The sequence below is a fragment of the Adiantum capillus-veneris genome, chromosome 22 (assembly GCF_014529385.1).
Source record: "Adiantum capillus-veneris isolate H3 chromosome 22, ASM1452938v2, whole genome shotgun sequence".
NCBI lineage: Eukaryota > Viridiplantae > Streptophyta > Polypodiopsida > Polypodiales > Pteridaceae > Adiantum > Adiantum capillus-veneris.
Window position 1 is genome coordinate 3,805,345 of NC_140952.1, and position 27,214 is coordinate 3,832,558.

General features: G+C 46.5%; 1 protein-coding gene and 1 pseudogene across 2 annotated transcripts in view; both read left to right on the forward strand.

The window, feature by feature from the left end:
• Positions 1-27,214, forward strand: part of LOC147428858 (uncharacterized) — a 49,782-nt gene that overhangs the window by 4,664 nt on the left and 17,904 nt on the right. The window lies entirely within an intron of this gene.
• Positions 7,906-9,274, forward strand: LOC147428859 (uncharacterized; annotated as a pseudogene).

The following is a 27,214-nucleotide window of genomic DNA, read 5'->3' on the forward strand; positions in this document are numbered from 1 at the left end:
CAATGGTGCATTCACTTGTAAGTTGTGAAAGGAAGGGATGAGGGGGGTTGCATTATATAGGCCCTTGCTCACTTTGAGAAAAAAACCAACGTCCAAAAATCTGCCCGTTTTTTACTGTTGGTCGGAATTATGACAGTTGACTTGAATCTGGCCGTTCGGCTAGTTTGCCTGCTCGTTGCTCGTTTCAGCCATTCCTTCCGTTCCCGGCCGTTCATGCCCGTTCCAGACGGCCCGTTCCGATATGACCACACCTGCCGGAACGCCTGTCCGTTCTAGGACGTTCCTCGCCAGTGCCAAGCCTCGAAACGCCTTCTGGCGTTCCAACCTCCTAAACCTACGTTCCTCGGTAACTCTTGTTCAAGGGTCTTCACGCCTAGAGCTTGGGTGAGGTTGTTGCTACTGCATGACACATACAAGGCACTCTAAAGATCGACAAAGCCCCACTACTGAGCCCTTTGGAGTACTACCATAGAAAGCGTCAACCTTTCGTGCCAAGTAGAAGTCCAGCAGCCCGGTTACCCCTACCCTCCCATGCATCTACCTCCATTCCCTCAACCAGTTTTTCACCTCCTAGGGGAGTACAGTTCTTACCCACTGTTACAACAAGCTCTTGAGCAACAAGCTCGTGAGCAGGAAACCATGGAGGAGCTCTCAAGCATTCTGGCTAAGGTAAACATAAAGTTTCCGACTTTGAGAGGACTATCCACCATAGAGGATGTAGATGACCATGCTAAGAGATTTGTATCCCTCTGCAGGGGTTGTGGCCTCAACAGAGAAGACGCCTACCTAGTGCTCTGTCCATCAACCTTGGACGGCTTAGCAGATAAATAGTACAGTCAGTTTGCTGAGAACCACTATACTACTTGGGCAACACTAAGGCAGCAGTTGTGTGAAGCTTTCAGACCAAGTGACTTCCAAGAGAAGGTTCTATATGAGTTGGCAAACCTAATGCTTTAGCCAAATGAGACTTCTGCAGAACTCATGACTAGAACAAAGTCACTGGTCACCAAGCTTCCTTAGCAACCAGGAGAATTCATAATCAAGAAGTGGGTGGAGAAGGCTCTCCCCAAGAGAGTCTTTGGCCTGAAGCCACTCTGGAGGAGGTTGTTGCTGTTGCTACTAGGATAGGAGCAAGAAAGCTATTCAACAACTCCCCTCAGGTAGAGAGTGCCTTTGTACTCTTGGAAACTCCATTTGACCCCTTGACTTCTTTACGTAGGCAACTAGAAGCACTAAAGTCACAACGAGCTCTTTAGGAGGAGAGAATCGAGGTCCTCTCTGCGACTTGAGAAGCCTTCACATCAAGAGGCTTTGAAGTAGAAGAGCCAAGGACTCAACACGAGTTTAAGGTTGTGGTCTGGTGTAGCTCATGCCGCTCTCCAGGGTACCCTCCACATGAATGCCCCTTTCGGGCTTATTGCCACTTTGGTGAAAAGTCTGGACATGAGGACCAGGATTGTTGCTACCTAAAGGGATTGCGGCAAATACAACAAAGTCTTGGTCCTACTCTTCAACAAGGGTTAGCACTTGCATCCAATATGGTTGCCCCCTATGGTCATCCAAACCACATGCCACCTTTGCTGACAACCCCTTCTATGCAAGGTATGCAGAGCACTTTCCCATCTTAGAGCTTTTATCATGTGAATGCAAAGGGCTCTGCAAGGTATGCAGAGCACTTTCCATCTCATAGCTTTTATCATGCGAATGCTCCCTCAGTCCCTCAAAGCTTCTACACCTCCACCTCCATCTCCACCTCCATGCACCAGGAGCAAGGGCAAGGATCACCTCGGCCTTCGACTCGCCCAGCCAATCGGCCCATTTTGTGCTACAGATGCAGGGAAGATGGGCATTACCAAAGCCTACGAGAAGGGTCCCCTCCCTGCCGTCATTGCATTGAAGCTAAGGATCGCTACAGTAAGGATTGTCCCAAACTTCGCGCATCCACGTCTTTGTCACGTGCACATCTAATCCTATGTGCATGTGGACAAGCTGTGTTAGGTGCAGCGGAATGAATGTTGTTTTTTCTCAAGATTAGTGATCTTTATTGCTCAAGGTTCCTTTTAGTTCTTAGGGAAAGAGAGAGCTTTCCGTCTTATGGAGAGTGCTATGATCACGAACAAGTGAGTGGATATTGTGCGTGCCAGTGGATGAGACTGAGAGAAGGAGAGAGAAGAGATACGACACCCGAGAGGTTGTAAAACCCTTCTCCGAAGGCCCCACTCTCGTCGGTGAGAGTGGTCTATTCTTTGATTGCACAAAGGTGTACAATGCGTATGCAATGGACTATGCAACTTGGTCTATGCCGATGACGACGACGGTGACGATGATGACGACGATGGCCGAAATCTGAGATCTTCTAATCGTTGAATTTCGGGACTGTTTCGGTGGCTGAAAATGACTGTTTTGGCTGCGTTTTCTTGGCTGAAAAATGAGGTTTCTTAGGGCTGAAAACTGATGCTCTTTACGGGCTGAATCTGCTACACTTTAGGTGAATGATGCCGGTCCTAATTTGCTGCTGAAATCCAAAAACGCCAGGGGCTGAATTTGGTCCTTCTGTCGCCGGGGTTCTGCAAATGCAAAAACGCTAGGCTGATCTACTGTGTCGTGATGACGCTGGGGCTGATCTGATGTGCACAAATCGCCAAGGCTGATCTGATGCAAAAACGCTAGGTCTTCTGTGGAGAAAAACACCAGAGTAGTTGCGGGGGTTGGTCTTGCTAAGAAGTTGCCTGTTGAGCAAGGTGCTCCTGCTGCCTCTTCTGCCAGAAAGTGCTAACTTGGGTTTGCTTATATATTAACTTAGCAGAATTGCCCTACCTACTTTTGTTGGAAAGTCACTTAAAAATAATAAGTGAAAATCCCAATAAATAGGAAAATAGGCTAAATGCATTGGAAAATTCCCCTAACTGATGCTAATGGATTCTGATGGGAATTCCGATGATCATGCTGTGTGCAACCGGAGGATATGCATCTATGCTAAGTGATTGGGCATGCACGGTCTACGAATAGACTCACAAAAGTGCCAGATCATTGCTAATCTAAACTGACTGGACTGACTGAACCTTGCTGTGGTGTAGCTTGTCCACGGACACATAGGGTTGGGATGTGTCACGTGACAAGCTGTTTCTACCTCTAGGGTTTAGGAAGCCTAGGAAGTGTTATGGCAACCTCGTGAGCGTGTACGCGGGCCGTGCATGTCCAGACACTTAAGAATAGTTGCATTGTTGGGTTTCCAAGCCCTAGTCCAGTTTGGTGTTAGCCCGTGGGAAATTGCTCTTATGTAGCATGCAGTACAACCTCAGTTTAGTGGAGTCTTTTTGCATGGCAAGATTGCTCTATATATCATGTAAGGCTTTTCATAAAATATACACAATACATAGCGGGGTATTTTATATTTCGTGTCGAGCTGCTCTCTCTCTCGTTCCCTCTTCCTTCTGTACTTCTACATATCTCCCCAAGCCGCCATGGCTTGCCCTTGATGGCATCCACCATAGCCCCGACGCCTACAAGTGGTATCAGAGCCCAGGCGAGGGCCCTAGGCGCTAGACATGCGTTCTGAGCGCAAGCAGCTAAGCCAAGGTGTTGGCGCCAACACAACCCGCAGGAGCTTATCAAAACGCCATCTGAAGCTAAGCGACTAGCATCTCAAGACGTTGTGTTGCATAGCCAAAGTTGGCGTGGCTAGGTCAAGGCGCTCGTGCCTACTGCATTTCAAAACGTTGTCGAAAGCAGAGGAAGCAACTCTTCCGGCGCTCCCGGCAACAAGGACTTGCATAGGCAGTTTTTTGGTCGGCATATCAAAACGCCTACTACAAACGAAAAAGTTGGTGCTTCTCCTGTGTTCCAAAACGTTGTTAGGCCTGTTGACGGTGCAAAACAAAACAATCAACGGCAAGTCTTGTCGAAAGGCAACACAAACTCTTTGCACACAGCATCTCAAAGCGCCTATAAATTGTGCAAGCGAGTAAGGACTTACACCATTCTGCTGCTTCACAAGCATGTACGGCTAGTGTGCCTCCAGGCTGGCGACTCTTTGCATATGCATTTAGACTGCATCACTGTCCGGCCGCCCACTTTTGTCCGGGTGCCCACACATATTTTGGGGTTGTGGGGATTTTTATCAGGCCTTGGCTGCCTCCCCTTGGGCACCTATTTATAGGGGCAGGGGGGTAACCACTTCCATACATCTGGTTGTTGTATTGGGTCTTCTGCTCATGGTAGTCATGGGGGGCTGATCGCCCCCTCTTCACCATACCTTGCGTTTGTGGTCTATTCTCTCTCTCTCTCTCTCTCTCTCTCTCTCTCTCTCTCTCTCTCTCCTGTGCTCGTTTGGATGAAGACCAAACGAGCACAGGATCATGAGGGTTTGGTAGCAGAGCACATTATACATGCTGGGGACTTGTTGGCAGAGATGTTTGCACGGTTGTTCAACCGTGTCATGTGTGAGGGCTTTCTTGAGTCTTGGAGATTGTCTACTATTGTACCTATCTTCAAGAGAGGAGACCCCACAGTGCCGGGGAATTACCGTACTATCATGATAGGACACACATTGGCACGGTTGTATGCATCCATCCTTGAGCATAGGCTGAGCAGTTGGGCACAGACTATGGGCATACGGGCACCTGGATAGGCTGGTTTCAGGAGGGGTTTCTCCACACTGGATCATGTCTTTACACTCAGAGCTATCATTGAGGAGGGTCGAGCACGTTTAGACGGATATATTGCAGCTTTGTGGACTTCCGCAAAGCTTTTGACACGGTACCAAGGGCCAGGTTGATGCACCGACTTATGGAATTGGGGGTACCCAAAGAGCTGATAGGGGGGATTATGGCATTGTACAGCTCCGTGATGGGTCATGTACGTACCCCAAAGGGGATATCTGACATAGTTCACTCCACTATCGGAGTGAAACAGGGATGCCCATTGTCCTCTACTTTATTTGGTATGTATGTTGATGAGGTCTCTGATTATATTGACAGAGGAGGAGATAGAGGTGCTCAGCTTGCAGGGACATGGATCCCTCTTTTATTGTATGCTGACGATATCGTGTTGATATCAGACTCTACCAGAGGGTATGCAGAGACATTTGGATGCATTGCATAGTTTTGCAGTGAATAGTGGATTGTTTGTCGACCTTGGTAAAACCAAGGTCATGGTATTTAATACCACGCCACAGTGGGTCAAGAGATCAGCACCTACATTCACATATGTTCAGGACAGTATGGAGTACACTGATGCATACACATATCTTGGGGTGGTCATTAGTGGACCGAGGTTCACACTGAAAGTGACAGCAGACACTAGATTGACTCGTGCCTATGCAGCCCTAGGCGGTTTAGAGAGGATTTGTTCGCAGGTTCAGCTCCAGGAATCTCGAACAAAGCTCTGCCTCTTCGACACTTTTGTCGCTCCAGTTATGCACTACGGGGTTCAGGTTTGGGGACCATCTGTTGACAGTGCTGGATGGAGTAATATGGAGAGGCCCTTGGTATCTATGATTTCTAGGCTGATCAGAGCCAAGGCCTCAATTCCACATGACATCATATGAGCGGATCTGGCTGCCCCACCTATGGAGATTGAGGCACTTACCAGATCAGTATCATCTGTACACAGCTTATGGGACACCACCAAGGACATATATGCTAGGCTTGCTCTTGAGTCATCCAGACAGCTGGCATTACAGGGAGATACATCATGTTGCTATGCATAGATGAGCTCATGGTTTCAGAGGCATGGTTTCAGCATGGACAAGCTGCCCCCTTTCCAATATTCTCTTGATGCACCATCTTTGGCTCTTACACGGATGGAGATTACTAGACTCATTCGGCAGGATCTTATCCAGCTTGATACTAGGAGGACATGGATAGAGCCATCACGGGAGTTGGGTATGAAGAGGGCTTTCTATAGAGAGCATCTTCTCCAACTCACGATAGACGGAGTTGTCACACGGCCCAGCTACATGGACACACATCTATCTCATGGTTTACGATGTGCCATAGGCCAATACGCACATCTTCACATCAGCTTGGGATTGAGACAGGTAGATTCAAAGGCATACCAACAGACAGTAGGATATGTCAGTTATGCCATGCAGAGCCAGAGACAGAGTTTCACTACATATGTCATTGCACAGTCGACTATGAGATACGGGGACGCTTTCAGTGTTTATTTAGAGATGGTTTTGACTCGTTAGATAGAGTCATGAGATATTAGGATGAGAGATGTCTCGGATTATTTCTACTTGAGATACAGAGACATAGAGACTCTCTATTGAGAGGGCATAGACAGAGACAGTCCCAGAGACGCATCTCAGATTTCTTCAGTCCGAGTACCACAGAGGCAGAGGGGCCACCACCACCACAGAGCTCGGTTCCCACCCATACACACACCAGTGGTACTCTCATTGACCGAGCTATAGAGTTGGGGAGATCGAGACGACCACGACTGAGGAGGGGAGCCACGCAGCACCGATGGGGATTGCGGTAGAGGATCCACAGGATTCTAGCACGACAACCAAAGTGTCGATCAGGATAGACTTCATGCTACTGCTATATTGTATCATGGTGACACTTATCCCCATTTTGTACCTTTGTGGCATTATACCATTGCTCAGCTTACCAGCCACCCATAGGAGTCGGTAGCACTCCTATCTGAGTTTGTAGTTTGTAGTTTTCTTTGTTTGTACCCAGACTTGGTACTAGACTCACCATTGTAATTAGTTTGGTCTCATAGGTCATTTTGGCCTTTTGTAGACGTTAATATATCATTTCATTTCATTTCTCTCTCTCTCTCTCTCTCTCTCTCTCTCTCTCTCTCTCTTTGTGTGTGTCGACCTAGCGTAATCTCCTCCTTGCTCCACTGTGGGCACAGGGGCGGCACCCTCAGGAGGAGGTCAGATGCAGAGCGGCCCCCTCCCACCCCTAAGTCGATCTCTTGCTGCGCCCTGCCCGAGCGGTAGACAGAGCCGACACAAGCCACTGCTCGTTGTTCTCTTCTGCTGTGTTCGCTAGTAGCTCGCTCTCTTCTGCTGCCTACAGTCCTTTGCTCGACGACCCCACCACTGCAAGTAGTTCTCTGCTCAACGGCTCATGACACAGACCTCTTGTTATTTTCACTTAACTTTAACAAGGGGCTCTGTCATACCTGGCGTTCATGGCTGCGGCCACTCCAGCCTCTTCTCGAGGCAAAACCTTTGCTGGGGTTGTGGCGACACCCCCAAAGCTCGACGGTACAGCCTACCTACAGAACGAACTCGAGAAACTTCGCAATGAAAACAAGGATTTGAAAGAGAGACTCATTATGATTGAAGCTCGTCTCACCGCAATGGAGGAAGGGAACAAAGAAACACAGCCGATGGAAGCCATTCTCATCGAAGCAAAAGGGGAAGTAGTGACCATGCTCACAAAGGAGTTCAAGAGTCAAGTACATGAGGAGGTCTGTCGTAAGATTGAAGACAAGGTGGCATCCACGCTACGCGGACAAAAATGGCAAGAAGATAAAGCTCTCAATGTCCGCATTGGTGGGCTCCCAAGCGATTGGAAAGGGGAGGGGGACCTCAAGTTCAAGGAGTCCCTTGCCCGAATTCAGACAGTAATCCCTACAGGAGTACAATGGAATCAAGCAACAATCACAACTCTTGTGCATGAACATCGTTTCAACCATGCGGTCCTCACTTTCAAGACCAAAGAAGATCGAATCGAATTCCTCGAGCAATCGAGGCTTCTCAAAGGCACCACTCTTTGGTTTGCAGAAGATCTTACACCCTCCCAACTCAAGCAGAAGAAGGTAGAACTCCAAAAAGTGCGTGAAGCGCGCATTGCAGGAAAATGGGCACTTTACCAAGGAGGTAAAGCCATTGTCCAGGAGTTTCGAACTCCAAAACCGGTTGCCCCCTCACCTCTCCCTCCTTCTTAGGTTTCATCTTTTTTGCCCTTCTTTGGACCCTCAGTCCTTAATTGAGATGTATTTAACAACTCCTCTTCGTAGACGAAACCCTTTGTATAGTTTTGTTTTTCGGTCCCATAGGTCATATATGACCTCCATGGACGATAATATCTCTCTCTCTCTCTCTCTCTCTCTCTCTCTCTCTCTCTCTCTCATGTATGGGGCAGCCATATGGGGACCTGGCTTGGCAGACTTGATCTGGCCTTTGATAGAGCGCCCACAGGTACTGATGATCTCCAGGATGATCCGCAGCAAGCCGTCCGTTCCACATGATATAGTCAGAGTAGAGCTAGCAGTCCCACCTATGCTAGTAGAGGCACTGTTTCAGACGGTTTGCTTGTTACATAGATTACAGAGTATGGATAGGTACCGCATTGCCTATCGAGCACTACAGGCATCACAGTCTATGGCACTTGCGGGAGATGCCTCTTGTTGGTATGCACAGATCAGCGAGTGGTTCACTAGACATGGGCTTGATATAATCGACTACCACTCCTCCAGTATGACATCCATGCACCTACTTATACTCTCACTCATCAGGAGAGGAATAGGATCATCATGCAGGAGATTTTACATATTTAAATTGAGAGGACATGGATCAGCCCCAGGCAGCCACTACCGACGAAAATGCTCCACTACCATGAGCATTTTCTCCAGATATCAGATCAGGGCTTCATAGACACCCCTCAGTATATGCAGCAGTACATGCCACATCACCTACGGGTAGCCATCGGCCAGCTCCGAGTCTCATCACACCAGCTTGAGATTGAGCGGGGTAGAGCCAGAGGCATACCACGAGAGGACCGGACTTGCCCAGTGTGTCAGACAGAGGTGGAGACGGAGGAGCACTCCATGCTACGTTGCCCAGCTTACTCAGAGCTTAGACAAAGATTTGGGATTGAGGGCACTCTCCAAACATGCATGAGGAGGAGAGACCAGACTCATGTGGGCCATTTCATCACAGGAGCACTCCACATACGTGAGGAGTCTAGACTCTATAGGACCACGACCACATGACACTGGAGGTGTTCAGCAGACGATCACTCAGTTTTTCCAGAGAATGACTTCAGGGGATCCCACACCGCCGCCGCCGACTGGGTTGACACTCGAGCAAGCAAAGGCACAGCGAGCACGACGCCGACCCCGGGAGCCAGGATACCGACGGCCCCGTCTATACCAGCAGGATATACTGAGGATCCGTATACTTCATGAGCAGCAGCTGGAGAGGGCCCGCTCCACCACACATTGGAGCACCCACTTACATCGGGTTTTTCAGCCCCTCCCCCCCATGTACCACTTTTTATACCCATCACCCATTACACACTACTAGCCAACTCTGATACGGGTATGTCCTCACACTTTTACTTTCACTCAGCACGAGGTAGTCGTTTTCTACTGTGTGACAGAGCTACATCCACAGCCATATATTCATATGGTCAGTATTTGCAGTGCCAGAGCCATATATACTGTCACGAAGTGATGACGTGGTGGACAAGAGAAACCCTAAAATTGTTGCAACCCTAATTTCCGGAAATCGTAGAGGCTTTATTAAAAAATTTGAATGATGAGCGACGCGAATCTTGCTTTTTCTCCACACCATGAGAAAGAGAGAGAACTTGCTTTTTTTTAATAAAAAAAAAGACTCTAAGAGAGAGAGAGAACTGATGCTTTTTATTTTAAAAAGCTTTTGGGGCTCTGCTTTTGGGCATCCCTTGTACCTTTAAATACATGGTGAGGGCTTCACTTCTCAGAGCATCTGGACGCACAGTCTGAGAGTGAATCCCTACCCACTCTGTTGTACCTTTATCTGATTAATATAAAAAGAAATACCGAAAGGGGCGCCAGTCTTTGGGGCCAATATCTCTAGGCACGGAACTCCGCCGGGCCAGTGTACATCTATTGTGATGTGTGACTTGTTTTGAAGTGGTTATTTGGTGCTGTCGCGGTTGATTCTTGACTTGGAGTGTCCAAGTCTGTTACAGTGGTATCAGAGCACGGCCGATTTCTCTTCTACGGGAAATCCGATCCCCGAATTTTTTTTCCGTGGCACCTATGGCTTTAGGCAATGATCAATCGACTCCCTTTGCATCTGGAGATGCGGGCAGGGATCACAACTAAGATTCCGGCAGAGAGTATGGCCCGCCTTGGCCTACTTAGGCGGAGCGACGAGAGATGGAGCGTCGCCAGTTGATTAGCGATGCAACAAAGATGATGCTCAATTTTGCCAACGACCCAAAGATGGCAAAATATATGAACCAGACCTCTTTGGAAGAGGTACAGATGGAGTGGCAGAGAACCACAACACCACTCCTGAAACCCGCTCTCAAGAAACCTTCTGCCTCCAAGAAATATACGGAGAAGGAACTGGAGAACGTGGTTGATGCACAGATTGCTCAGCTTTTCGACGTGCAAAAGAAAGACAAAAAGCATGGCAAAGAAACAAAAGAAGCGTGTCAAGTTTGAAGGAGTACCCAGCTCTTCTTCTTCTTCTTCTTCTGACAGTTCTTCTAGCTCTTCAGACTCGAGCGAAGAAGACAGAAAAAGCAAAAAGCGAAGCAAGAAACAAAGCTTCGGAAAGGGCAAGAAAAAGGCAAAGAAGGCTACATCTCGCCCGAAGACTTATAGTTCTACTGAGGACTCGTCTACAGACAACTCAGATTCCGATGACGGAAACTTTTATGCGAACAAGAAGAAATTTTTTTACGAAGCTAATCAGTGTGACTTTCTCGAAGATAAAAGCAAGAAAGTCCGAGAGTTTAAAGGAAGGTGGTCACTCGATCAAGTTTGATACTTTTTCAGGATACTCAGATGCTTCGAAGGCTTTGTCTTTTATACAGCAATTTGACATCGCTTTCGCGGGAGGACGTTATTCAGAGCACTCCAAGATTCGGAGAGCTACCTCTTACTTTAAGGGGAATGCTCGTACTTGGTGGTCCACGCTTCTTTTAAACAAGACTGCGCCAGTTAAATGGCTGAAATTTAAGAAGCTTTTTATTTCTTCTTGGTTGATGCTGTAACAAACTTGGACACTCCAAGTCAAGAATCAACCGCGACAGCACCAAATAACCACTTCAAAACAATTCACAGATCACAATAGATTTGCACTGGCCCGGCGGAGTTCCGTGCCTAGAGATATTGGCCCCAAAGACTGGCGCCCCTTTCGGTATTTCTTTTTGTATTAATCAATCATCAAAGTACAAGAGAGCGGTTAGGGTTTCACTCTCAGACTCTGCGTCCAGATGCTCTGAGAAGTGAGGCCCTCACCACTAATTTAAAGGTTACAAGGGATGCCCAAAAGCAGAGCCCCAAAAGCTTTTAAAATCCAAAGCATCAGTTCTCTCTCTCTCTTAGAGAGTCTTTTCTCTTTTTTTTTTTAATAAAAAAAAGCAAAAGCAAAATTCGCGTCGCTCATCATTTTCCAAAAAAAAATAAAAATTTTTTATTTTTATTTTTTTAAAATAATAATCTGCCTCCGCGATTTCCGGAATTTAGGGTTTTTGGCAAAAATTAGGGTTTGCAGGAATTTTAGGGTTTCTGGCAGAAATTAGGGTTTTTGCTGTCCGCCACGTCATCACTTTGTGACATACCCCCCTCTTGAAAGCATTGTAATCGACCGCGATTACGCCTGCAAAACCGACAAAAGCCATAAACCGTCTTAGCAGACACTGACTGTTAGTACCTACGTACTAGGAACACACATCTAGCACATGTACAAAATCGACAGTCACATCACACGACATCACAGGACATCACCAGACATCACAGGACATCACATGACATTCAACATTCATTCGGATCTTAGACCATGATTTATCGGCAATGTAGCTAGCAATCACATCTAGGTCCAATCGGGACCTCAACGATGTCCGATTGACTAACCCCTATTGCAACCATGTCTATTCGAGATCAATCAGACCAAAATGCTGCAGTCATTTCGTCTATCAGTTCCTGTACTCACAAGAAGTCAAGAACAAATCAGTATCATAATCAGGAATTCCATTTCATAAAGTCATCCAGCAGAATACTGTCAGCTCTCAGTATCCCTGAAGCTCAAAGAGACATCAGTGACTTTAGTATCAAAATCGAGGCATCTGTTGACAAAGGAGTGGAGTGACTCCCCTCTTGTGCATCCCACTGCACCAGATCTCCGGCCAAGCTGAATTCTCCGGCCAAGCTGAATTCTGGGTTCCGTTTGGAGTAGACTATGCTAAACCAAAACATCGAGGTAAAGTTTCACAATCCGAGGAGTATCTGCTAGGTCCTCCTCCTCCATCCACTTCGCATCAAATGCAGGAAAGTTCTTGAACTTAACCAAGAACCGCCTTCGGACTTTACCTTTCTTCGTATCATTATGTGCCAAAATCTGTTCAGGAACAAGGATCTCCTCGTTTTCTTCCACTTCGGGTTGCTCATCAGGCTCCCCATCATCAGGCACATCACCCTTAACAGGGTTCAAGAGACTCACATGCAATGCATTATGAATCCTCCAAGTATCTGGCAGGTCCAATCGGAAGGAGACATCATTTATCTTGTCAGTAATCTGGAAAGGTCCGTAGTATCACATACTAAGCTTTGGAAAAAGCCTCTCCTTTCCCTTTTTTTTTTCTTAGGCGTGCCTTCTCAAAAGTAAGAGCACCCAATCATCCTCCTTCAGTTTCCAGTGGCGACGATGGCGATCCGCTGCCTTTTTCTGTCGTTCTTGAGACTTCTGTAAAGTCTCGTGAACCTTGGCAAAAGCCGTATCCAAATCTCGCGAATATTCATCCGCTTCAAATTTCTAATCTTTCGTGCTCAGGAAGGATGGAACCTTCGCAGCAGTTTCAACAATCTCTCATGGCGTCTTCCCCGTCGAAGAGTGTATCGTGTTATTGTAGGCAAATTCCACCAAAGGTAAGTTCTTTTCCCATTGAGTCTTCTGATGCGAGATACAAGACTTCAATAAATCTAAAATCACTGAATTGGCAATCTCAAATTGGCCGTCAGTCTGCAAGTGGAACGATGACGAGAACTGCAACCGCGTCCCAATGTTCTCCCAAACTGCCTTCCAAAACAAACTCATAAATCTGGGGTCTCTGTCGGAGACAATCGTCTCAGGCGTGCCATGTAATCGGAAAATCATCGTGATCATTCTGTATTCTCGGGAGATAAAAAAAAATGAAATCCATTTCAATATTTTCCCAGGGGCGGGTGGGTGGGTATGGGTAAAGGCTGTAACAATCCCTGTGCCTTATGCCTGTCAAACTTGACCTTCTAGCATACCAAGCAACTGCGCACAAACTCTTCCACATCCTTCTTCAGTCTCCGCCAAAAGAAATCTCTCTCTACCCCTTTCATGGTGGTAGCAATGCTGCGGTGACCCGTAAAAGGTGGACAGTGGCAATCAGTCATAACCTTTTCCCTCAACGGCTGTGTAACGCACAACATAGTCTTTTTCATCAAGTAGCCTTCTCGAAGGGAGTATCCAGCTACTGTCTCCCCATCCCGTATCCGTGTTAAAATATCTGCAAAATCTGTATCTGTGGCACACTGATCGACCATATCCTCGAAGGTCCTATGATGTATCGCGGAAATAGCCAGAACCAACGGTTTCCGAGACAAAGCATCTGCCACCACATTCTTCTGTCCCTGCACATGGACAATCTGGAAGTGAAACTGTGACAAGATGTTCGCCCACCGCATCTGCTTTTCCGAAAGCTGCTTCTGTGACAAGAAGTAGCGCAAACTCTGATGGTCTGTAAAGACAATAAAATCCGCTCCGAGTAGGTAATGCCGCCACTGAGTAAGAGCATGGATAACCGCCAAAAGCTCTTTCTCATAAATCTGTGCTGTCATCTCCGGCCTAGAGAACAAACGGCTCTCGTAAGCTATGACATGGCCTTCTTGCATCAAGACCGCACCCAGACTACGACCACAAGCATCACAATATACTTCGAATGACTTCTGCAAGTCCGGCAAAGTCAAAATAGGTCCCGTAGTCAATTTCTCTTTCAATGTCTGAAAGGCAGTCACCTCTGTGGGTCCCCACGAAAAAGGTACTCCTTTCTGTGTCAAGGTATGCAAAGGGGAAGCAACCTCTGCAAACTTTCGTATGAACCGCCTGTAGTACAAACACAGTCCCAAGAAGCTTCTAACTTCATGGACATTCCTCAAATCGGGCCAATCACGGATAGTCTCTATCTTGGCCGGGTCCATTCGCACTCCTGCTGCTGACACAATGTGCCCCAAAAAGTGTATCTCTGGTAGGAAAAATTCACTTTTCTTTGCATTGATCACTAACTTGTGATCTCGTAATGCCTGAAAGACTTGAAGCAGATGATCTCTGTGTTCTGCCTCATTCTTGGAGAAAACAATGATGTCGTCAAAGAAAGTGCCAACAAATAGTCTGTACTCTCGAAAAATCCTGTCCATCATCCGGTTCAATGTCGCAGGAGCATTGGTTAAGCCAAAAGGCATCACCAAAAACTCAAATAACCCAAAAGTCGTCGGAAAAGCTGTCTTGTAGACATCTCCTGGTGCTATCCTGATCTGATGATATCCACTCTTCAAGTCAATCTTGCTAAAGCACGAGGATCCCTGTAACCTGTCGAGTATATCATCGATCCTAGGAATCGGAAATCTGTTCTTGATGGTGATTTCGTTGAGAGTGCTATAATCGATACACATTCTCCAAGATCCGTCTTTCTTCAAAACCAACAACATTGGAGAGCAATACGGTGAAGTACTAGGCTGGACAAGACCCTTTTCCAAGAGGTCTTTCACTGAGTTCATAATCTTTTCATTCTGTACTCGGCTCACACAATAAGGTGGCCGATTCCGTGGTGTGCTTCCAGATATCAGATCAATGGTATGATCTTCAGGCCCTCTCAAAAGCAATCGGCATGAGCGTGGAGAAAAAAATCTTGGCGTTCTTTTCTTCAGGTCAAAACATATTCAACTTTTATCCATGGTTCAGTTCTCCCAAAAGAATGAGTAAGAAAACTGAAGTTCATCAAGTACAATCTCTAAGCCCTTCATTTATCAAAGTCGCTTTCTCGGCCCGGTAGTCAACCACGGCGTAGTTCTTGTGGTACCAAGGGATCCCGAGTAGAACGTCACTCACGTGCCCTGAACACCCCTGTCATTGCAAACGAAGTTTGCCAATGCTCGGTGTAATGGCAACATCCCATCCGGGTGCCAGTCGAACTACCTCCGCTTGTGGCGTCAGTCTGTCGGGCGTAGTTCCAAATCGAGCCGCCAATTCCAAGTGAAAAGAAGTTGACCTTGGCTCCTTCAAAAGAGCTTCCTGATCCTTCACTTTGCCCTGAAAGCGGCAAAGTTTGTACTTTCATTCATTAGATTCGGTGCAAGTCCCACGCCATGTGGTACCAGTTCTGCTTTTCTATCTGCCTTTTCTGCCACATTCCTCAGCTGCTCTCGAACTCTCAGACCTGTCGTCGTCTTTATCATTCTGTTCTTTCTGTGCCTTATCAGGGCACTTTGCGGAAATATGTCCATGTTTCCCGCATCCAAAGCACTTCCCCTCTCTGATGAAGCGAGCTCTCTCCTCAAGAGTAAGCTTGGGTCGTGCATCCTTTTTTTTTCTCTGGGTTGCTCTTTTTCATTCTACTTTCATTCCCAGAAGTCTGTTCGGCTCGTTGTGTCATGGTCTCATCTGTGGGGTAGGTCAGACTGCCAGAGTGAATGGCAAAGCTCCGCTTCGCATGACTCATCAACTCCTGAATAGAAGCTGACTTCTGTTCCAAGCAGTGATCTCGGATCTCTGTAGGTAGACCCAAGGTAAACCGCTCAATCTGTTCTCAGAATGAAGAGGCGGGTAGAAAAGAGCTCCAGAATCTTTCACAATAAGAATTCACTGTATCGCTCTTGGTCATCCGGAGATGGTTCCAAGCAGCTCGTATATCTCGCTCAAACTCTTGAGTCAACCAAGAAGAAAAAAAAGCCTCCTGAATTTCAGCCATGTAACCGGCACAGTCTTGCTTAATAGAAGCGTGGACCACCAAGTACGAGTATTCCCCTTAAAGTAAGAGGCAGCTCTCCGAATCTTGGGGTGCTCTGAATAGCGTCCTCCCGCGAAAGCGATGTCAAACTGCTGTATAAAAGACAAAGCCTTCGAAGCATCTGAGTATCCTGAAAAGTATCAAACTTGATCGAGTGGCCACCTTCCTTAACTCTCGGACTTTCTTGCTTTTATCTTCGAGAAAGTCATACTGGTTGGCTTTGTAAAAATTCTTCTTGTTCGCATAAAACTTTCCGTCATCGGAATCTGAGCTGTCTGTAGACGAGTCCTCAATAGAACTGTCAGTCTCTGGGCGAGATGTAGCCTTCTTTGCCTTTTTCTTGCCCGTTCCGAAGCTTTGTGTCTTGCTTCGCTTTTTGCTTTTTTTCTGTCTTCTTCGCTCTAATCCGAGGAGCTAGAAGAACTGTTAGAAGAAGAAGAAGAAGAACTGGGTACTCCTTCAAATCGAACACGCTTCTTCCGTTTCTTTGCTTTGTCGAATGTCGACTGACGACCCAAATATCCCGGGAAGTCAGTGCCTTTCTTCTGCTTTTTGCCGTGCTTTTTGGCTTTCGTTTGCGCGTCAAAAAGCTGAGCAATCCGTGCATCAACCACGTTCTCCAGTTCCTTCTCCGTATATTTCTTGGAGGTAGAAGGTTTCTTGAGAGCGGGTTTCGGGAGTGGTGTTGTGGTTCTCTGCCACTCCATCTGTACCTCTTTCAAAGAGGTCTGGTTCATATATTTTACCATCTTCGGGTCCTTGGCAAAATTGAGCATCATCTTTGTTGCATCGCCAATCAATTGACGACGCTCCATCTCTGTTTGCTCCGCCTGAGTAGGCTGAGGCGGGCCATACTCTCTGTCTGAATCTTCGTTGTGATCCCAGCCCGCATCTCCAGATGCAGAGGGAGTCGACTGATCATTGCCTGAAGCCATAGGTGCCGCGGAAAAAAAATTCGGGGATCGGATTTCCCGTAGAAGAGAAATCGGCCGTGCTCTGATACCACTGTAACAAACTTGGACACTCCAAGTCAAGAATCAACCGCGACAGCACCAAATAACCACTTCAAAACAATTCACAGATCACAATAGATTTGCACTGGCCCGGCGGAGTTCCGTGCCTAGAGATATTGGCCCCAAAGACTGGCGCCCCTTTCGGTATTTCTTTTTGTATTAATCAATCATCAAAGTACAAGAGAGCGGTTAGGGTTTCACTCTCAGACTCTGCGTCCAGATGCTCTGAGAAGTGAGGCCCTCACCACTAATTTAAAGGTTACAAGGGATGCCCAAAAGCAGAGCCCCAAAAGCTTTTAAAATCCAAAGCATCAGTTCTCTCTCTCTCTTAGAGAGTCTTTTCTCTTTTTTTTTTTAATAAAAAAAAGCAAAAGCAAAATTCGCGTCGCTCATCATTTTCCAAAAAAAAATAAAATTTTTTTATTTTTATTTTTTTAAAATAATAATCCGCCTCCGCGATTTCCGGAATTTAGGGTTTTTGGCAAAAATTAGGGTTTGCAGGAATTTTAGGGTTTTTGGCAGAAATTAGGGTTTTTGCTGTCCGCCACGTCATCACTTTGTGACAGATGCAAGAATATGAACGAGATAAACGAGTTGCTTGGAACCATCTTCGGATGACCAAGAAAGATACAATCAATGCTTATTGTGAAAGATTCTGGAGCTCTTTTCTACCAGCCTCTTCATTTAAGAAGATCTCATTCATAGAACAGATTGAGCGGTTTACCTTGGGGCTACCTATAGAGATTCGAGATCACTGCTTGGAATAGAAGTCAGCTTCTATTTAGGAGTTGATAGGTCATGCGAAGCTGGGCTTTGCCATTCACTCTGGCAGTCTGACCTACCCCACAGATGAGGCCATGACACACCGAGCCGAACAGACTTCTGGAAATGAAAGTAGAAAGAAAAAGAGAAACCCAGAGAAAAAGGATGCACGACCCAAGCTTACTCCTGAGGAGAGAGCTTGCTTCATCAGAGAGGGGAAGTGCTTTGGATGCGGGGAACATGGACATATCTCCGCGAAGTGTCCTAAAAAGGCACAGAAAGAACAGAATGATAAAGACGATGACAGGCCTGAGAGTTCGAGAGCAGCTGAGGAACGTGGCAGAAAAGACAGATAGAAAAGCAGAACTGGTACCACATGGCGTGGGACTTGCACCGAATCAAATGAATGAAGGTACAAACTTTGCCGCTTTTTGGGGCAAAGTGAAGGATTATGAAGCTCTTTTGAAGGAGCCAAGGCCAACTTCTTTTCACTTGGAATTGGCGGCTCGATTTGGAATTATGCCCGACAGACTGACGCCACAGACGGAGGTAGTTCGACTGGCACCCGGATGGGATGTTGCCATTACACCGAGCATTGCAAACTTTGTTTGCAATGACAGGGGTGTTCAGGGCACGCGAGTGACGTTCTACTCAGGATCCCTTGCTACCACAAGAACTACGCCGTGGTTGACTACTGGGCCGAGAAAGCGACTTTGATAAATGAAGGGCTTAGAGATTGTACTTGATGAACTTCAGTTTCTTACTCATTCTGTTGGGAGAGAACTGAACGATGGATAAAGGTTGAATATGTTTTGACCTGATCAAAAGAACGCCAAGATTTTTCTCCACACTCATGCCGATTGCTTTTCAAAGGGCCTGAAGATCAAACCATTGATCTGATACCTGGAAGCACGCCACCGAATCGGCCACCTTACTGTGTGAGCCGAGTACAGAATGAAGAAATTATGAACCAAGTGAAAGACCTCTTGGAAAAGGGTCTTGTCCAGCCTAGTACTTCACCGTATTGCTCTCCAGTGTTGTTGGTCTTGAAGAAAGACGGATCTTGGAGAATGTGCATCGATTATAGAGCTCTCAACAAATCACCATCAAGAATAGATTTCCGATTCCTGGGATCGATGATATACTCGATAGGTTACAAGGATCCTCGTGCTTTAGCAGGATTGACTTGAAGAGTGGATATCATCAAATCAGGATAGCGCCGAGAGACGTCTACAAGACAGCTTTTCGGACGACTTTTGGGTTATTTGAGTTTTTGGTGATGCCTTTTGGCTTAACCAATGCTCCTGCGACATTTAACCGTATGATGGACAGGATTTTTCGAGAGTACAGGCTATTTGTTGGCACTTTCTTTGACAACATCATTGTTTTCTCCAAGAATGAGGCAGAACACAGAGATTATCTGATTCAGGTCTTTCAAGCATTACGAGATCACAAGTTAGTGATTAATGCAAAGAAAAGTGAAATTTTCCTACCAGAGATACACTTTTTGGGACACATTGTGTCAGCAGCTCGAGTGCAAATGGACCCAGCCAAGATAGAGACTACCCGTAATTGGCCCGATTTAAGGAATGTCCATGAAGTCAGAAGGTTCTTGGGATTGTGTTCGTACTACAGGCGGTTCATACGAAAGTTTGCAGAGGTTGCTTCCCCTTTGCATATCTTGACACAGAAAGGAGTACCTTTCTTGTGGGGACCCACAAAGGTGACTGCCTTTCAAACATTGAAAGAGAAATTGACTACGGGACCTATTTTGACTTTGCCGGACTTGCAGAAGTCATTTGAAGTATATTGTGATGCTTGTGGTCGTAGTCTGGGTGCGGTCTTGATGCAAGAAGGCCATGTCATAGCTTACGAGAGCCGTTTGTTCTCTAGGCCGAAGATGACAGCACAGATCTATGAGAAAGAGCTTTTGGCGGTTATCCATGCTCTTACTCAGTGGCGGCATTACCTACTCGGAGCGGATTTTACTGCCTTTACAGACCATCAGAGTTTGCGCTACTTCTTGTCACAGAAGCAGCTTTCGGAAAAGCAGATGCGGTGGGCGAACATCTTGTCACAGTTCCACTTCCAGATTGTCCATGTGCAGGGACAGAAGAATGTGGTGGCAGATGCTTTGTCTCGGAAATCGTTGGTTCTGGCTGTTTCCGCGATACATCATAGGAGCTTAGAGGATATGGTCGATCGATATGCAACAGATACAGATTTTGCAGATATTTTCACACGGATACGGGATGGGGAGACAGTAGCTGGATACTCCCTTCGGGAAGGCTACTTGATGAAAAAGACTATGTTGTGCGTTACACAGTCGTTGAGGGATAAGGTTATGAATGAATGCCACTGTCCACCTTTTACGGGTCACCGCGGCATTGCTACTACCATGAAGGGGGTAGGGAGATACTTCTTTTGGCCGAGACTCAAAAAGGATGTGGAAGAGTTGTGCGCAGTATGCCAGAAGGTCACGTTTGAGAGGCATAAGGCACAGGGATTGTTACAGCCTTTACCCATACCCACCCGCCCCTGGGAAAATATTGAAATGGATTTCATTTTTGATCTCCCGAGAACACAAAATGATCACGATGATTTTCCGATTACATGGCACGTCTGAGACGATTGTCTCCGACAGAGACCCCAGATTTATGAGTTTGTTTTGGAAGGCAATTTGGGAGAACATTGGCACGCAGTTGTAGTTCTCGTCATCGTTCCACTTGCAGACTGACGGGCAATTTGAGATTGCCAATTCAGTCATTTTAGATTTGTTGAAGTCTTGTATCTCGGATCAGAATACTCAATGGGAAAAGAACTTACCTTTGGTGGAATTTGCCTACAATAACACGATACACTCTTCGACGGGGAAGATGCCATGTGAGATTGTTGAAAGTGCTGCGAAGCTTCCATCCTTCCTGAGCACGAAAGATTAGATATTGGAAGCGGATGAATATTCGCGAGATTTGGATACGGCTTTTGCCAAGGTTCGCGAGACTTTGCAGGAGTCTCAAGAATGACAAAAAAAGGCAGTGGATCGCCATCGTCGCGACTTGAAATTGAAGGAGGATGATTGGGTGCTCTTACGTTTTGAGAAGGCACGCCTACGAAAGAGAAAGGGAAAGGAGAGGCTTTTTCCAAAGCTTAGTATGCGATACTACGGCCCTTTCCAGATTACTGAAAAGATAAATGATGTCTCCTTCCGATTGAAACTGTCAGATACTCGAAGGATTCACAATGCATTGCATGTGAGTCTCTTGAAACCTGTTAAAGGTGATGTGCCTGATGAGCAACCCGAAGTGGAAGAAAACGAGGAGATCCTTGTTCTTGAACAGATTTTGGCACATAACGATACGAAGAAAGGTAAAGTCCGAAAGCGGTTCTTGGTTTAGTTCAAGAACTTTCCTGCCTTTGATGCGAAGTGGATAGAGGAGGAGGACCTAGTAGATACTCCTTGGATTGTGAAACTTTACCTCGATGTTTTGGTTTAGCATAGTCTACTCCAAACGGAACCCAGAAACTCAGCTTGGTCGAAGATTTGGTGCAGTGGGATGCACAAGAGGGGAGTTACTCCGCTCCTTTGTCAACAGATGCCTCGATTTTGATACTAAAGTCACTGATGTCTCTTTGAGCTTCAGGGATATTGAGAGCTAACAGTATTCTGCTGGATGAATTTATGAAATGGAATTCCTGATAATGATACTGATTTGTTCTTGACTTCTTGTGAGTGCAGGAACTGATAGCCGAAATGACTGCAGCATTTTGGTCTGATTGATCTCGAATAGACATGGTTGCAATAGGGGTTAGTCAATCGGACATCGATGAGGTCCCGATTGGACCTAGATGTGATTGCTAGCTACATTGCCGATAAATCATGGTCTAAGATCCGAATGAATGTTGAATGTCATGTGATGTCTGGTGATGTCCTGTGATGTCGTCTGATGTGACTGTCGATTTTGTACATGTGCTAGATGTGGGTTCCTAGTACGTAGGTACTAACAGTCAGTGTCTGCTAAGACGGTTTATGGCTTTTGTCGGTTTTGCAGGCGTAATCGCGGTCGATTACAATGCTTTCAAGAGGGGGTTATGTCACAAAGTGATGACGTGGCGGACAACAAAAACCCTAATTTCTGCTAGAAACCGTAATTTCCGAAAATCGCGGAGGCTTTATTAAAAAATTTGAATGATGAGCGACGTGAATCTTGCTTTTTCTCCATGCCATGAGAAAGAGAGAGAACTTGCTTTTTTTAATAAAAAAAAAAGAGTCTCTAAGAGAGAGAGAGAGAACTGATGCTTTTTATTTTAAAAAGCTTTTGGGGCTTTGATTTTGGGCATCCCTTGTACCTTTAAATACGTGGTGAGGGCTTCACTTCTCAGAGCATCTGGACGCAGAGTCTAAGAGTGAATCCCGACCCACTCTGTTGTACTTTGATCTGATTAATATAAAAAGAAATACCGAAAGGGGCGCCAGTCTTTGGGGCCAATATCTCTAGGCACGGAACTCCGCCGGGCCAGTGTACATCTATTGTGATCTGTGACTTGTTTTGAAGTGGTTATTTGGTGCTGTCGCGGTTGATTCTTGACTTGGAGTGTCCAAGTCTGTTACATATACCCATACCACCACACATTACCATCATACCACCACGCTGCACATCCTGGTTCTAGATTAGCTTTCATTTTAGTATTTTCTTTTCCGGACACCCGGACTACCACTAGATGTACATTGATTTGTCTCATAGGCCGACTTCGGCCTTTAGAAGACGTAAATAAAGGTTTCTTTCTTTCTTTCTTTCTTTCTCTCTCTCTCTCTCTCACGCTTCTGCACACACGCACTCTCACATGGTATCAATCGCCAGTGTTGAGGGCGCACCTAAGCAACATGTATTCTACCCAAGGGATCAACAACTGCCAGCGCTACTGTTTTTGGGCAATTTCGTCGCGGAAAACCTCCTCCTTCCATTAGCGTTTTTGGGTGCCATCTGCGTTTTTGGACAGCTGCTTCGTTTTTGCAGCAGAGGGGGCAGCCCTCAGCTGTGCTCCATATGATCTTGCCTACGATACACAGCCTTGCATCTTTTCGCAATGCCGGTCAAATTCCTCTTCAGATCTTCAGATTTCAGCCAGCAATACCTGCTGTTTTCTCTGTTTTCAGCCCACCCGGGGTTGTGCAAGGGATTCACCATCCTTCCTACACCCTCTGCTTCGCTTCGGACCTTGCCGGGAGCATACGAGCACGCTGAAACTCGCGTTTTCATCACCTCGCAGTTGCATTTTTGGGTGGACAGCAGACACTTGGCTTGTGTTTTTCCACAGAGGATGAAGTTACCTCCTGGTCCGTGCGGTCTCTCACCAGTACACGGTAGTTTTGATATGGGCTTGATCATCTATGGGCATACGATCCAGCCATCATTCGGTGGTTGCGCACTCCAGAGGGGGTGGTGACTTGTGATTTGCTATGGACACACCTATGCACTCATCACAGGAGTTCACACGACATATGGGATTCACAACATTCCCAGAGAAGACACCACCATCTTGGGTGGACATACACTTACCACTTGACCTCGACACGTCAGATCACTTGCTTACACAAGAGCATCTACATGGACTTAGGGAGAGGATCTTGGATCTCTTCTTGGACAAGTTCATTGCTTGGATCTACAGACTGGAGTGGGACTTCAATTCTTTTGACTCTCTTGGAGAGTTTACCCGCAAGATACGGGAGATCAAGCATCACATGACTACATCCGGAGTCACTCGGAGCTCGGCTTGGATGGTAGTGCAGTTGCTCTTCTACACTCCTGATCATTTGGATTGCTACCTTCAGAGTTGCTTACACTCACCCTCGGTAACCTTACAACAGACGTATCCCCCGACCTGGGCAGTAGGCCACTCCCAGCTCATTTACATTGAGAGCCACACCGAGTTGCGGTTTGGTGGCGTTGTTGGCACGGATTCTGTTTTGGTTGACATTTTGGAGGATTGGAGGCAGGAGATATAGGCAAGATGGCGCAGACAGATTGGTCTGGCCTTTCCTCTTCTTAGAGGATCTTCACATCGCAGACTATTCAGTCTGGCTTCCCTACTTCTACAGGATAATTATGGTGCAGACAGCTTAGTCTGACCACACCTCTTCTCAGAGGCCCTTCAGAGTGCAGACTGTTGAGTCTGGCTTTCCCCTCATCTTGGATTACCTTACCTACTGAAAGGACACCATTCGGTGGTGGTCTGTGCGGTCTCTCGGTGACTGCTGCAGCTTACGGTAGCTTCTACAGTGCAGATTGTTTAATATGGATTTCCTTGTTTCGGAGGACGTTTACGGCGCAGATTGCTACATCTGGCCTTCTTGGAGTTTTTCATAGCTTAGCCACATGGCTACACTTGGTTACAGGTTCATGCATTGACAACCTTCCGGTCATTCTCATGACGGTTCCTAGGCTTCTCCATTTTCTCCGGCTGGTTTGACTACAGACACCACAGATCCTATTGGACAGGACACTTGTAGGTCTATTGGCACTTCTTTTACGACAAGGAGTTGTTTTCACACTCAATTCGGGACCTTCACGCAGTATTCACCCTGTATCGGCGGAGTACAACAATTTGCTACAGTGCTCGTGACGGCACTTTACCATGGAGATCTCTCGGCGGTTGGAACACCCCAGACTGCTCCTACACTCGCGGAGTTCGCCGGAGTATTGTCCTCCAGTGGACATCGCAACAGACATCTTCATCATTTGCCTCAAATCTTCGGCTTCATGCGATTTGTTTAGCATCAGGTGCTGAGAGGGGGTGTTAGACCTACACCACTTTGTTGCTTCACAGGTCTAGGGCATGCATGTACGGCTAGTGGGCCTCCGGGGTGGCCACCCTTTGCATATGCATTTAGACTGCATCACTGTCCGACCGCCGACTCCAAGCCGGCCGCCCACTTTTGTCTGGGCGCCCACGCATATATATTTCCATATAACATTTTTCTGTTGGGTCGTGGGGATTTTTATCAGGCCTTGCCCTACCTCCCCTTGGGCACCTATTTATAGGGCCAGAGGGGTACCCACTTCCACACATTTGGTTGTTGTATTGGGTCTTCTCTCTCGACATCGTAGTAGTAATATTTTTGTTTTAGTCTTTTTGTACCCAGACATGGTATCAGATTCACAATTTTGTAATAGTTTGGTCTCAAAGGTCATTTTGGCCTTTTGAAGACGTTAATATAACATTTCATCTCTCTCTCTCTCTCTCTCTCTCTCTCTCTCTCTCTCTCTCTCTCTCTCTCCGAGAGATCATGGACTCTTGAGATCAGAGACAGCTCGGACGGTTCTTACTAGAGATACAGAGCCATCGGGACACACTACTACAGCCACACACAGCTACACAGACAGAGGGGAGACAGTCGCAGCTCACAGACTTCTTTCAGAGGATTACCGCCCCTCCCCCACCAGACACTCAGAGGGGAGTGACACTCCCACAGGCGGAGGTGAGCCGAGCTAGACGACGACCACGAGTCACAGGCTACAGGGGCGCGAGCTCCCACCACCGACAGATCGAGGAGATCCGAGCCCGGGAGCGCCGTGCCACTGAGGAGCGAGTGGCCCGGATGAGGGCCGACCCGACAGCTTTCATCCGGGCAGCCTTGGCACCAGACCCGCCCATGTACCACATCTTACATCCCCCCATTAGTACAGGATGGAGCTAGATAGCTTGATGCATTCTCATGATTGTACTACCTTGAGCATATAGACATGCATATACCCCTAGAGATAGAGCTCCATCCCTCCTCAGATACCCCACTACCTACACTCAGTTCAGTTTTGTATCAGTTTTTGTTTCATTTGTCTTTCCGATAGACGGATGACATACACACCATGTACATTTGATTTGTCTCATAGGCCGATTTCGGCCTGACATAGACGTTAAAAATCTTTCTTTCTTTCTTTCTTTTCTCTCTCTCTCTCTCTCTCTCTCTCGCATAACTTACAACATTGCTATAGCATGGAGGATCTTGGAAATGATTTTTGGAATTTAGATAGCGATGGCAAAGAAGATCAAAAGGGTGACTGCAATATTAAAGCTCATCCTGATAAGAAAGCAAGTGGCGACATTTTTGACGATTTTCTTCGAGTACTCGATCATCAACATATGCAAAGTTTTAAAACTGTTTTTCCAGTTCAATGTCATACTTTTGTTCAAAGTTTGTCTTTTGTCAACAAATTCAATAAAAGCCTTCTTTTAGCTTATGAATCATGAGTAACTGCCATGACACAAATTTGTATGGGTTGAAGACACTGCCACACACATAAGTGGTAAGACCTCCCAAAACATCAATTTTTTGTTAAAGTCCTCATTTCTGTAAACCAGTTCTCATGAGGTTATCGGGCACACCTTAAACCCAAGGTTTGGCAGTGAACCAAAAACTCCATTAGTGGGTAGCTTAACAGTAGCACCAGGTTATGGGTACACAAAAGTCCTTGGTTGTGAGAGAACCTAAAACACATGGTTGATGAGTACACCAAAAACTCGAGATATCATGAGAGTCGTGTATCTAGTTCGGGCTTGAGGGGGAGATTGTTGGGTTTCCAAGCTCTAGTCCAGTTTGGTGTCAGCCCGTGGGAAATTGCTCTTATGTAGCATGCAGTACAACCTCAGTTTAGTGGAGTCTTTTTGCATGGCAAGATTGCTCTATATATCATGTAAGGCTTTTCATAAAATATACACAATACATAGCGTGGTCTTTTATTTCTCGTGTCGAGCTGCTCTCTCTCTCTCGTTCCCTCTTCCTTCTGCACTTATGCACATCCCCCCAAGCCGCCATGGCTTGCTCTCGATGGCGCCCCGACACCTACATGCATACCCTTTGATTGCACACCTAGCATGAGCATGTTTTACCATTTGATGAACCCAAGTTGCTGGGCATATGAACCATCTCTTAAATGGGGTCATTTTTCAAAGTGACTTTTAATTTTATGAATCGTGGGGCTATCTAGGAGGCTGCTCGACCCACTCCTTGGCAAGTAAAAGGAGGCCTCTTGATGCTAGGAAAAGGTAGAAGACAAGAATTGAGAGCATAGTGCCCTCTAGCGTTTTCTCCATCAAAGATGCTGTTTTCAGCAGCACCTCAGCGTTTCCAAGCAAGCTAGGTCAGTGTTTTCAGTCCTTGGTGTTTTTGCCCAGAAGATCAGTCCCGGCTTTGCGGTACCACACCGTCCCGCACTCTTTCCTCGCCGGCTTTCTCCAAGTGCTATCAGTTCAGCCATCTATTTCAGATTTCAGCCCATTAGTTTTCAGCATAACCTCATCGTCACCGACAATTGCAGATTTCAGCCCTACGACAGAGCTCAGATTTTCAGCCAGCTTCAGCCCTAGTGTTTTTCATTTTCAGCCCTCAGTCTTCAACATCATTGTCGTCGTTGACATCACCGTCGTCAAGTACCACAACATCTTGGAGCATTGTACTAGACTTTGTGCAATCTAAAGCAAATACCTCTCTAGCAATAGAGA